This window comes from Ailuropoda melanoleuca, chromosome 18 (genome assembly GCF_002007445.2).
Source record: "Ailuropoda melanoleuca isolate Jingjing chromosome 18, ASM200744v2, whole genome shotgun sequence".
In the NCBI taxonomy this organism is placed as follows: domain Eukaryota; kingdom Metazoa; phylum Chordata; class Mammalia; order Carnivora; family Ursidae; genus Ailuropoda; species Ailuropoda melanoleuca.
The window spans coordinates 18,921,939-18,934,299 of NC_048235.1; the positions used below are offsets into that span (position 1 = coordinate 18,921,939).

The 12,361-nt window shown below is 38.1% G+C and overlaps 1 pseudogene across 1 annotated transcript in view; it reads left to right on the top strand.

The window, feature by feature from the left end:
* The first annotated feature begins 8,356 nt into the window (after positions 1-8,356).
* The window catches only part of LOC100467782, a 122,319-nt pseudogene continuing 118,314 nt past the window's right edge, over positions 8,357-12,361 (top strand). The window contains exon 1 of the transcript XR_004621998.1: positions 8,357-8,408. The product of XR_004621998.1 is annotated as a 60S ribosomal protein L35-like (transcript). The remainder of the gene's footprint in view (positions 8,409-12,361) is intronic.

Genomic DNA, 12,361 nt, shown 5'->3' on the forward strand with positions numbered 1-12,361 from the left:
CTTCTACTTATATAACATATTTTTTTAAATGACAAAATTCTAGGCTCCTTGGAGAAATACTTTGATATTTAGAGAACTTCTAATGCTGAAAGTTATGAAACATTATAGGCAACTTACACTCAGTTATTTTCTTGATTCATTGCAGCAAAGACCAATCCCCCCCCCACTATGATCACAGAAAGAATTAGTCTATGTGGCACCAACATTAATAATGGTATCTGAGTCTGGTACCTTTTTCATTATATCTCCTATTTAGTCATTTATCCAGGAAATATTCATTACAGGCTATTATACAGAAGAAATATTTAAGCACTAAGGAAGACGGTAGTCAAGACAGAAGTGATCCCTTCATGGAACTTAATGTCTAGTAGGAGAAACAGATGGTAAACAAGTAAGCTAACAAATACAGGCCGTAACTGTGCATTGTGATGTGCTCTTACGGGGGAAACAAAGTTCCCGCACAGAAAAGAGAGAACAAATTTAGGTAGGATGAGTCAGAGAGGGCTTCCCTAAGGAGCTGACATTTTTGTTGGGCTGTAAAGAATAAGAAGGAGCTAGCCAGCCTAAGAGGAGAATGAGAGCCTGATAGGAAGAGGAAGCAAGAAGCCTGAAGCCCTACGGCGAGAAAGAGTTTTGTGGCTGGAGTTTAGTGAGCAACTGGGACAGGGCCACAGGTAAGTTTAGACAGCTTTGCACATACAAATCTGGTAGGTTCTTAAACGCCTTTCTTAAGGTTTTGTTTGCTTCTGCCCTGCAGTTGTCAATGTCATCACTCTTAGACACAGCATTGTCGCTGAGGATGTCGTAATGATAATGGTAGCAGCGGCCACCAGTTCCCAACCGGGAAGGCTTGATGAAACACAGATTGCTGGGCTCCAGCCCCAGAGAGTCTGATGTGTAGGTCTGAGGTAGGGTCTGGAAATTTGAATTTTTAACAGGTTTTCAGGTTATACTGAAGTAGTTGGCCTGGAGATTACACTTTGAGAACCACTAGTCTAGAGTGGTGTTTCTCAAACTTTAATGTACGTACAAAATCACCTAGGGGGCCTTGTTAAAGGGTACGTTTGTTAAATTATACGTCTGGGCTGTGTGTTGGGGGGGGTCTGAGATTGTGTATTTCTAACAATGTCCCAGGTGATGCTTGATGCTGCTAGACCATAGATTGTGCTTTGAAGGGCAAGACCTACTAATGGTTTTTTTTTTTTTTAATATTTTATTTATTTATTTGACAGAGATAGAGACAGCCAGAGAGAGAGGGAACACAAGCAGAGGGAGTAGGAGAGGAAGAAGCAGGCTCCTAGCAGAGGAGCCTGATGTGGGGCTCGATCCCACAACGCTGGGATCACGCCCTGAGCCGAAGGCAGACGCTTAACCGCTGTGCCACCCAGGCGCCCCGACCTACTAATGTTTTAATGCTATTTAGAGTTACACTGATTACTTAAATAAATTCCACCTCTCATTACTTAAATGAATCAATGTGATGTGTGGGGTGAGGATAGAGTGTTCAAGATATAACTTTACAAAACTACGTGTGTGCGCAGGGAGGGGAGCTGTGTGTGCAATTGATGTGTACTCGGTGAGAGACAGAGATAAGGAAATGTTTTGGCTCAAAACCCCTTGGTTTTATAAATGTAAAAAAGTAATAAAAAATGGTTTCACAGTAATACTTTAACAATTTTCAAAATAAAATAGGTCTTATTTTTACTTTTATTTATAAATAAAAGTAAAAAAAACCCTAGTTTGGTTCAATGTTTGATACCTATACTTAAAGTGCCTGTTCTTAAGCAAGCATAACGCAGTATTTCAAGTCTTTTCCAAAATGATGCTGGTGTCTGAACTTATAATTATGAAGGAAGTCTTATAAATTCAAAGATACTGTACACTGATAAAAGATGGCCCACAATAAATATCATTACAGAATCAAAAAAAATTTTTTCGGAGATATGACGAGAATACAGGTTAACTTTTCTTTATTGTGGTAGTTGCTTGTATTGATTTGAGATATGAAGTATGACTTAAGCAATGGCTTTACAAAGTTTCAGAAAATTAAGAAGTCACTGTATCTTGTATTCTCATTATACTTATATCTTGGCAGTTTCTTCCTTGGTGCAAAAAACAATTGCATCAGCCGAATTTGTATTATTTGAAGAAATGACCTATTAGGTATCTGAATAGATTTCACTTGCTACTCCTAAAGGGAAGTGGTCATTTATGGAAGGATAATAATAATTTGGTTTATTATCAAATCAATAGTTTGAAAACAATTTATTATGTCCTCAGGATGCTTGGGGAAAATCCCACCATTAGTCATCCTTTTTGCTTCTTTGTTTTAATTTTCTTTCATTTTTATATGTTCTATTAACAATCACCTATTAACTTAAATTTACCACTCTTTCTTGCCTAGAATATTACTATCAACTGCCCAACTTCCCTACATTTTCTGCAATGATAGAAGAAATCTAAAAACATGGGGGTTTGGTCGAGCTTTGGTGTGCCAATTCCAAAGAATCTGGTTTTCAATTAAATTCCATGTCAAAACAATTGAGAAACCTAAAGCTATCAGCCATGCATGCAAATATAGATCTATTGTAAACTTAATATATAGAAGTTAGAAAGCCACTCAGGCCAGCATTTATATTTATAACGCAGTGTATGGGAAGTGCCAGTTTTATGAATTAACTAATGATCAGAAATATTATATATATATACCAAAACTCTGACTTCAATACATAAGTTGTTATGCCTATAAATAGGCAGTTTCTAATTTTGAATGATAAAATTAAAGAAGTTATTATATACTATTGGTAAGTGAGAAATTAGAACATCAAACAACTCCTATCTGTTCAGTGCATGGTGCTTCCACCAGCAAAAATAATTTTAGGACATCTGGGGGGGGTGCGGGTTCAGTACAAATAAATCCAGTTTCAAATTTCTCACAACCAACAGTTTTATAAAATGTTTCCATTTCAGTTTACTGAAGACAAAGATCTATAAACTGAAGTTGGACTCAATTAACCTCAGCCTGTTGGTTCTTAGGATGATATCATCCCTAAGATACACATGATATGTGAGACTAAGTCACATCACTTTCCTCCAGCCAACAGTATGGTAATAGGGTATTTTAGTTCATAGTATAATGTTAGTTGGTGTGATTAACGGGTATGATTCCTTGACAGATTCTTAGAGTTGCTCAGTGTTTTCCTACCGACAGAGAAGGGGTTTAGTATGATACGCCATTAGAACAAATCTAAATATTTTCATAGAACCTACAATTCATATTATTCTAAGGTTCCCAAGCTGAGCGTACTAATGAAACCTACTGTGGGCCAGTAGATTGCACAGAGATAGTGCTGAAGAAGTTGAAGGGAAAAGGGGAGCTACACATTTCATGCAGTTGGTTCAACAGTTCACTTCTGGCTGAACAAAACAATTCTGCAGGTCACACTTGGACATTTAAATTCCTTAACAATTATCTTTCTTTTATCTGGTTGGTAATATATAAATGATGATGTAGAAATGAAGGAACAGTATTAAACTGGCAACGTTTATACCTAATACCAATTTTTCTTCCAGTATGGACTTATAAATTATACAACATGACTTTAAAACACTTCCTTCAACTGTTTTCTAAGCATATTAGAGCAAGTTTCATCGTTTCTGTGATTATTTTCGGCCCAACAACACTTTAGTTCTTTGGGCAGGGATGAGTTTTCAAAGCCTCACTCACTGGAGGGCCATATGTTGACTGGTGATTTTTTTTTCAACCGAGTTTTCCAAGAGAATTAAGACCTATAGAAAAATAGTGTGACTGTTTCTTAATTCTCCCAAGGAACATATCTGGTACCATTTTAGATGTATAGAACACAAGTTAATGTATTACACATAATAGATCTATTGGGACTTAATTCACTCAAGAATCCTATTGAAACCCTGTTGTGAGGTTGGCTGTGCTATCATCCAGAGCGCTCCCTTCTCTCTGAAGAATTAGCTGTTTCCCATAGGACTAGACCCCTTAATCTAATTCTATTAACCAAAATTCTATATACCATACAATTTTTAATGTTTGGGTACCAGTGTATTCTGAGCATGGCACCAAAGCCAATCTAAGGAGACTCTAAGTGGTTCGCACTCTTTCATATTCTTCATATTTCTACCCCAAAGGGTTCATGGAGCTGTAATGAAATGTTCTAGTTATGTGGCGCTGGTGCATTTCCTTGGATTTGTGGCAACAAACACTTACTGAATAGTCTACCAAGTAAATAGAAATATTCAACTTACATTGTTGTGCAGCTGGAAGTATTCTAGTATTCTTTTTAATCAGGTTGATACATTAATCACCCAGAAACAATCTTAGAATGTATATAAATATAAATAAACTTTCATTAGCACTAGTTTTTCCAGTTGTTAAAATAGAACAGATTGATCTTTTTTCTGGTTGAGTGTTCTTCCACATGTCCCAGCTATTGCCCTGTTCAATGTATGATTGGATGTAATTAATAGTTTGAGACCAAGCATCTTCTCTGTATAGACACCCCTCTAGAATGGGAGGCTAAAATGTATCAAATGGCTCAGGACAGCTGGCTAAATGTTTCCATATATGCTGAAAGTAGCCCTGTCTCTCATCAAAGTAAGCAACTTCAAGCTCAGGCCTCCAAAGTGCAAATAATTAGGACAAGCCGGGTGTAGTGAGCTTGTATCCTAGCCTTACCTAATAGTATATATCAACAGAGTAGAAAGATCAGAGAACTACACTAGAAAAGAAAAATATGGGGAAAAAAAGATAACTAGAGGCCTCTTAGTTTCAAAAGGTTTACAGACTTTAAATTAAAGTTCCCCTGGCTCTGTTTGGCAAAATATTCAATATTTCCTGGTTCCTCAATCGCTAAAGCTCCATATAGGATTTGGCTTTTAAGTGATTCATACGTACGTTGCCACCTATTTGGTCAAAGGTAGTTTTAATATTTATTTTAACATGTCTAGCATTTAGAAATGATTATCTATGCTTATTTCATCAACAAGTTTTCCCCTCAACATAACTAAAATATAAGAAAATATCATTTTAGACACAAGTGTTTACTTTTATTTTTTTAAAACCCATTTTCCCCCAGTGAATCATGTACTCTTTGTCCTAATTCAGTAAATAAGACAGCTTTACTTTTATTCTCTCTCTAGTGCTTTAGTAAAGAAGCATTCAGGACTTACCATCTGAATTGCATCAGATCCCTTTATGGTGGTGGATATGGCCAGGTATGTCTGAAGTTCTGGCATATTTATCAGCCAGATTCTTACCTCATCTCATGTGCCATGGGGCATGAGTTATGTGACGTGGTACTTTGAGGGAGCAATTACTGAGAAGATAAATTGTTATCATGAAGAAGACTCCACCTGCAATCATATTGTTACCAAACTTGGTTGGATTCACTAAGCAGTAGAAATTGACCAGAGGCCAAGCAGGAGTTCCAAGCAAGGCTTTACTGGGGCTTCTGCTGGAGCCCGAGGGTGACAGCACAAAGAGCTCTCAGGATGGCTGCTGAGGAGAGGTCAGTGAAAGTTTTAAAGAGGCTTGAGGGGTAAAGGGTGATGTTTAACTATGTAAAGGTGAGGATTTGTCAGTCCCTGCACACTTAGAGATTATGCTTTTTCAAATATTGCATGTCTAATTAGCGTGCTAACTCTCCATTCCTGGGCATGATTTTTAGCATTACGATGAGGGGAAAAGTTGGCAAAAGGTCAGCACTGGGGTCCATTGGGGCCCAGATTGGCTTAGTGTGGTTCTCAGGGGGGCAACCTGGTTGTAAGCTGGGCCATAGGGGATGTTTGGAGCTTGTGGCTTTTAGCAAGCAGCACCCACAAGCTGGGCTGGAGAACTGGGTTATTTGGGTTTTTCTGTTTTGTTTTGTTTTGTTTTTTTCTTTACAAGTTCCTGGGTGAGCAGGCTTGAGTCCAGTCCCTGCTCTGTCTCAATTTTGTTTGCCCCCAAACTGGGATTTGGGTAGCTACCATATCTTGTAATATTTGAAAGTAAAGGTCTTGGAGGTATCAGATGGGAAAAGTGCAGAGGTTGAGAACACTGTTTCTTAGAAGAAGCAGTGTACCTTGGGAATCTGTAAGGGTGTCCTTGCCAAGGGCTGGTCTGTGGTAGTGCAATGCACTTCTCTGAAGGATATTACTCTCTCCTGGTTATTCTGATTCCATTTAACAATGGAGATCTCATTTGCCCATTTTTCCTTGAGAGTACTTGGATTGTCAGATATAATCAAATTCATAGTGGTGCCAAGGACTTGTTCTCTCTTTGAGTTGCTCTGTTTTAACTATGACTCAATGAGTGGCTGACAGATGATTTTCCAAACGAGTCCCCCATTTGACAGACTTGACAACTTTGTCATCTTAAAGACATGCCAATGATTCTATGGAAAAGATCATTGGAGAGTTCACTGGAGAGTCATATCTTGGTTATACTGGTTACATGGGCTGAAAGATTAGAAAGTTGCCTGTGGAAACGTTAAGGAACCTGCTGTTCAGGAGGCCATGTAATCTAATAATGAGACTGCAGCATAATACTCGGATGTGTCGATATCCATACATGGTGCTAACTGCTTAGCATCCTGTTTAGTGATAGGAGTTTTAAGGGAAAAAAATGTTGACTCATTCAGTGCATAATTTATTTGTTCCAAATAATAGTACTTCCAGGAAGTTATTGTTTCGTGAAGGGCCCTTGAATTTCTTTTTTCTGTTAAATTATTCTATCATTTTTTACTAACGAAACTAAGAAGGGAAGACAGAGCCTCAGATACAATTATTTCTGACTGCTACTCAAGGTGCCACTTATGAAATGAATACATTTTCTGTTTTTAAACAAATATTTTATTTACTGGAGAGAGAGAGAGTGTGTGTGTTCGCACAAGTGCTGAGCATGAGTCGGGGGAGGGGTGGAGGGAGAGGGAAAAGCAGGCTCCCTGCTGAACAGGGAGCATGATGGGATGTGCGCATCCATCTCGGGACCGTGGGATCATGACCTGAGCCAAAGGCAGATGCTTAACCAACTGAGGCACCCAGGTGCCCCATGAATACATTTTATATTTGAATTAGGTCAAGAACACCTTTTTAATTTTCACGTTATTAGATTATAGCATGGTGCTAGAGGGTTTATCCCTATAATAGGACAATAAATGTATAATTCTGGCCAAATGAAGGCAAACTACATGGTTACCAAAATTAACAGGGATCTAATAGACTGCATTTGCTGTATCACTAACCACGGATTACTAAAAATTTGATTCAATGTCCATCTCTGTTTTGGACTAGTCAAACAGGGAATTAAAGAGATAAATACTGTAAAGTGTTATTTCTAGTTTCTTCCGCACCCCTATTATGTAAATTGGTATAGTCCTAATGTACCTTGGTATTTTTGTATTTGCAATTATGGTGATACAGGGTCACTATAAAGGTTTCCTTTTGGCATGCCCAATTGTTAGGGTCTTACTCTTCAACATTTTGAAGCCTCTTTCCATCCCTAGAATCACAATAAATCTATTGCAATTACACACTCAGGGAAAGGTGATAATCTTCCAGGAAAACTTCTTTGGTCCTCTGTGTCAAGCAATTATCACAACTTAACAACCTCAGCTACTTTCTCCTCCATATACTTCAATTGCCAAAATAATTTCTCTTCTTATATTCAATTTCCCTGAATTAATGTTATCTTTGATCCTGTATCTAAAAGCCCCTGAGATTTTTGAATATTATCCTTTGTTCAGAACAGGTTACAGGGTTTAGAGTCTCTCCAGGCAGATCTAATGTTTCAATGGACCTTCATGTTAAGGACTCTGGGGCAATTTGTCCTTCCCTTTGAGAGACTGGGCCCAATCTCGACTTTAGGGCCAGGCTTCTTAAAGACAGATCAGAAGAAATCAAAGAAAATGCTTTGGAACTTGTCCTTTGTTTTCATGAGCAGGGAGTTTATCCTTAAGATTTATGAAGTCCTTGTCTCAGTGTTCCCTCTCTTGGCTCAGGTCCCAGTGATTTTGAAGTGGCTTGTTGCTCTGTGTGGAGGGTTTGCCAAGGTTGTTGCTATGGCTGCAGTGCCTGCAAGCATAGCTGATTCTTGTGTCAAATCGATCTCCTCAGAATCTAAGCAATTTGCCAGTGTTCCTCTTAGGAATTGGGGAAAGCCTAATGACCCTTTGTCTTTGCCCGCAGGGACATTATTGTGCAGACAGCAGGCCCTCCAAATTCAAAACTTTCCATTCGTCAGTTCTCCAGAAGGTTCCCATGAAATACATGCTTCCAGCTTTGGGGAGGTAGAGGCATAACCTTTTTGGGAGACACTTAAGATGAAATTTCCTTGCATTTCAACATGAAGATAATCATCCGGGTCATTGGGTTCACCTATCCTGTTGGTCAGGATGGTAACTACTTGAAGCTCTTCCTTTCTAACCTCCTCAATCCCTTGCTTCTCAGTTTCCCATTGTCAGGGCTGCCCCAATACCAGCAACTCAGCTCTTGGTTGCCATGCTTTTCCCACCAAAGAAGCAAAGTATTAATTTCAAAGGGTTTTTTTCCCCTCACGCACTGTCTTTACTACCTCTCCTCTTTTTTATTGTGCTAAACTATGCATAACATACAATTTCCCTTTTTAATATTTTTAAGTGTAGTTTCACATTATTAAGTACATTCACATTGTTGTGTGGCCATTACCACCATTCACCTCTAGAACTTTTTTATCTTCCCCAACTGAAACTCCATACCCATTAATCACTAACATTCCCCTCTCCTCCTAGCCCCTGGTAACCACCATTCTATTTCTATTTCTATGAATTTGACTACCCTCAGAACCTCATGTAAGTGGGATGACATGATATTTGTCCCTTTGTAACAAGTTTATTTTACTTAGCATAATGTTTTCAAGGTCATCCATGTCGTAACATGTCAGATGCTGTCAGATTTTTAAGGTTGAATAATATTTCATTTTATGTGCCACACTTTGTTTATACATTCATCCATTGATGGACACATGGGTTGTTTCCACTTTTTGGCTATTGTGCAAAACTGGTATGAATATGGGTGTACAAATATTCACTCAAGTCCCTCCTTTCATTTCTTTCGGTCACACTCTGTTTTTTTTTTTTTTTAAAGATTTTATTTATTTATTTGACAGAGATAGAGACAGCCAGAGAGAGAGGGAACACAAGCAGGGGGAGTGGGAGAGGAAGAAGCAGGCTCATAGCAGAAGAGCCTGATGTGGGGCTTGATCCCATAACGCCGGGATCACGCCCTGAGCCGAAGGCAGACGCTTAACCGCTGTGCCACCCAGGTGCCCCTCGGTCACACTCTTTTAAAATGGTTTTTAAATGGCTTTTTTTTTTAACCTCAATGAAGTATAATTTAATACAGAAATTCAAAGAATTTAAGTGTGGAGTTTTATATCTTCGGACAAATATATGTACCTTTGTAACCACCACTCACTCAGAATATAGAATATTTTTATCAGCCCAGAATGTTCCTCCTTGCCCCTTGAAGTCATTCCCTCCTGCACCCACAGCTTGATGCAACTAATCTGCTTACTGTCACTATAGATTAGCTTCTATTTTCTAGAATTTAGTATAGATCGAATTCCCTATGACCTCTTAATGTTCTTGAGACTTATTCATATTATTGCATGTATCAGAGGTATGTTTCTCTTTGCTGCTGAGTAGTATTACATTATAAGACTATGACACAATTTATTCTTCTGTTCAACAGCTGATGGACATTTGGTTTTTTCCAGGGCTATTATGAATAAAACTGCAGTGAACATATGTTCCTAATTTCCTTGGATAAATATAGAGGAGTGGAATTGCTGAATTGTATTTATAATAAACTGCCAACCAGCTTTCCAAGTGGCTATACCTTTGACATTTAAAGAACACTGTATATGAGTCCCGTTGTTACACATACTCATCAATGCTTGGCTTAAAGTCTTTTTAGTTTTAGAAATGCTAGTGATGCAGAAGTAGTTCTCGTACAGCTTTAATTTGTGTATAATATGCACTTCAGTTAATTAAATTCTCTAATGACTAATAATGTTAGCCATATTTTCATGACCTTACCTGCCAGCTGTATATCTTTTTTGGTAAAGCATCAGTTCAGATGTTTTGCTTGTATTTATTGGGTTATTTATCTTTTTTTTTTTTTTTTTGGCTGCTGCAGAAATTCTTTTTTTTTATTTTTTTTTATTTTTTTTAAATTTTATTTTATTATATTGTGTTAATCACCATACAGTACATCCCCAGATTCCGATGTAAAGTTTGATGCTTCATTAGTTGCGTATAACACCCAGTGCACCATGCAATACGTGCCCTCCTTACTACCCATCACCAGTCTATCCCATTCCCCCACCCCCTCCCCTCTGAAGTCTTCAGTTTGTTTCTCATAGTCCATAGTCTCTCATGTTTCATTCCCCCTTCTGATTACCCCCCTTTTCTTTATCCCTTTCTTCCCCTACCGATCCTCCTAGTTCTTATGTTCCATAGATGAGAGAAATCATATGATAATTGTCTTTCTCTGCTTGACTTATTTCACTTAGCATTATCTCCTCCAGTGCCGTCCATGTTGCAGCAAATGTTGAGAATTCGTTCTTTCTGATAGCTGAGTAATATTCCATTGTATATATGGACCACAGCTTCTTAATCCAGTCATCTGTTGAAGGGCATCTCGGCTCCTTCCATGATTTGGCTATTGTGGACAATGCAGCTATGAACATTGGGGTGCATATGGCCCTTCTCTTTACTACGTCTGTATCTTTGGGGTAAACACCCAGTAGTGCAATGGCTGGGTCATAGGGTAGTTCAATTTTTAACTTTTTAAGGGACCTCCACACTGTTTTCCAGAGTGGCTGTACCAACTTGCATTCCCACCAACAATGTAGGAGGGATCCCCTTTCTCCACATCCTCTCCAACAATTGTTGTTTCTTGCCTTGTCTATCTTTGCCATTCTAACTGGCGTAAGGTGGTATCTCAGTGTGGTTTTGATTTGAATTTCCCTGATGGCTAATGATTTTGAACATTTTTTCATGTGTCTGTTAGCCATTTGTATGTCTTCATTGGAAAAGTGTCTGTTCATATCTTCTGCCCATTTTATGATTTGTTTATTTGTTTCTCGTGTATTGAGTTTGAGAAGTTCTTTGTAGATCTTGGATACCAGTCCTTTATCTGTGGTGTCCTTTGCAAATATATTCTCCCATTCCGTGGGCTGTCTCTTAGTTTTTTTGACTGTTTCCTTGGCTGTGCAGAAGCTCTTTATCCTGATAAAGTCCCATAAGTTCATTTTATCTTTTATTTCTCTTGCCTTTGGAGATGTGTCGTGAAAAAGGTTGCTCTGGCCGATGTCATAGAAGTTGTTGCCTATGTTCTCCTCTAGAATTTTGATGGATTCCTGTCTCACATTGAGGTCTTTCATCCATTTGGAGTTTATTTTTGTGTATGGTGTGAGAGAGTGGTCAAGTTTCATTCTTTTGCATGTAGCTGTCCAATTTTCCCAGCACCATTTATTGAAGAGACTGTCTTTTTTCCACCGGATGTTTTTTCCTGCTTTATCAAAGATTAGTTGCCCAAAGAGCCGAGGGTCCATTTCTGGGTTCTCTATTCTGTTCCATTGGTCGATGTGTCTGTTTTTGTGCCAGTACCATGCTGTCTTTGTGATCACAGCTTTGTAGTACAGCTCGAAATCCGGCATTGTGATGCCCCCAGCTTTGTTTTTCCTTTTCAACAGTTCCTTGGAGATTCGGGGCCTTTTCTGGTTCCATACAAATTTAAGGACTATTTGTTCCAGTTCTTTGAAAAATGTCCTCGGTATTTTGATCGGGATAGCATTGAAAGTGTAGATTGCTCTGGGTAGTATGGACATTTTAACTATGTTAATTCTTCCAATCTGGGTTATTTATCTTATTGTTATTGAGTTGTGTTCTGGGTATAAATCCTTTTTAAATGTGTATTTTGCAAATATTTTCTCCCAGTCTGTGGTTTATCTTTTCTTTCATTCACATTGCCTTTTGATGAGCAAAACTTTTAAATTTTGATGAAGCCCAATTTATGAATTTTGTTAATGCTGTTTGTTCTGTATCTAAGAAATCTTTGCCAAATCCGAAGTCACTAAGAATTTCTCCTATGCTTTCTTCTTGAAGTTTTTATAGTTATAACTGTTATGTTTGCATCTATGATTCATTTTGAGGTTATTTTTACCTGTAAAATAAAAATTTTAAAGCATATATGATGTAACTTTTCTATACCCATCAGCTAAAGATATTTGACAATTTATTAACATGCCATTTAATTATCATAGGAGCTACAAGTACAAACCCAAGAGAATTTAAAATATATCCTA